The following is a 1,318-nucleotide window of genomic DNA, read 5'->3' as shown; positions in this document are numbered from 1 at the left end:
TAAAAAAAATCAATAAAATATATATTTTTTAAAAAACAGACACAAAACAAATGTGACACCACAACACAGAGGCTCAACCAGAGACTTAATTTAAAAAACAGAAGACACAAAACAAATGTGACACCACAGCTGAAGATAGAGTCCTATACAGAAATCAAGGCAAGGACAGACCATCCAAGGAAAAAGTAAAAAGACGGTACAAGGAGACAGGCTGGGCAGCCCAGGTCAGGGCTCTTGGCTGGAGACCTGCTTGGCGTCGTTTTCCTGTAGGTGCTTCTTGAAGGCTGTGGGGTTTTGCCAGAGCTCTGCAGCAAGTGTGTTCAATGCACTATCGATGTTGGGTTCTCTAGCAGGCTCTGGGTGGAGAGCAGGATGGTCCTGGCGTCACACAGGGCAGACCCCTTGTCCTTGAGGATGTCCAGGCAGATGTCACCCTGGGTGTCTCCGTTGGGGTGGTACAGGGCGAGAGGAATTTCACCGTGGGTGTGTTGTTCCGGGAGCCACTGGGGAACTCCAGGGAGAGTTTATACCTCAAGTCTTCGTATACAGTGCCAGCTGCTCCATGGATGGTCCCCACCCATTTGAAAAGGTTGTCTGATTCAGGGAAGGCAGAAATTCCTTTGTCCCCAGATGTCATGAGGGTCATCAGCTCCTGCTGTAACCGCTTGCCCACAGGCCTGGGCGGCGACCCCTCTGGATTGGGCTCCTTTACCAGCTGCGGTGACGCTGGGGCAGCTGGGTTTCGGATTTGGGAGGCCATCGGGGCAGCGCTGGCAGAGACGTGAACTCAGAAAACACGACTGTAACATCCGAGAACACAATTTCTTAAAGGAAAACTAGAGAATGAACTGTTTTGCCCAGTCTGGGTAAAAAATTAAATATATATTGTTTACAAACATATAGTTCATTATGTCTATAACCATGTACATATATGGTTACTGTGGAGAGGGGGAAAATATCCCCTTCCCTTCTTAGTTCTTCTGGTTAGTCTAAGAAGTGCAGTGAGGCAAGACACATTAACAAGAGAAAATAAAGAATTTAATACGTATTTATGGTGTTCTCACAGAAAAGGGACTTAAGGAAATGTCCCAAGCAGGTGGCTTTTATACTTTGTAGACAGAGTAACAATATATTTGTGAGGAATGGATAAAACAAAGAGACTAATCAGTGAAGAATCTAAGCAGAGTTTGGTTTAGGGAATAAATTAGTAAAGAATTAATGAGACTTATTTGTATAGGCCTCTGGGTCCTGAATTCCCTATTTTTGGCGATGAGGATGTGTAACTTCCGGTGCAGAGAGAAGAAACTCAGAGTGTTCT

At 45.2% G+C, this 1,318-nt stretch overlaps 1 pseudogene; it reads right to left on the bottom strand.

Annotated features, from left to right (window-relative positions):
• Window positions 1-153: 153 nt before the first annotated feature.
• On the bottom strand, window positions 154-760 carry LOC102248558 (annotated as a pseudogene).
• Between the last annotated feature and the right edge of the window lie 558 nt (window positions 761-1,318).

Source organism: Myotis brandtii, unplaced genomic scaffold (assembly GCF_000412655.1).
Source record: "Myotis brandtii unplaced genomic scaffold, ASM41265v1 scaffold52137, whole genome shotgun sequence".
NCBI classification, from domain to species: domain Eukaryota; kingdom Metazoa; phylum Chordata; class Mammalia; order Chiroptera; family Vespertilionidae; genus Myotis; species Myotis brandtii.
The sequence above is the reverse complement of the archived record's forward strand: the minus strand, read 5'-3'. Positions and strand labels throughout refer to the sequence as shown.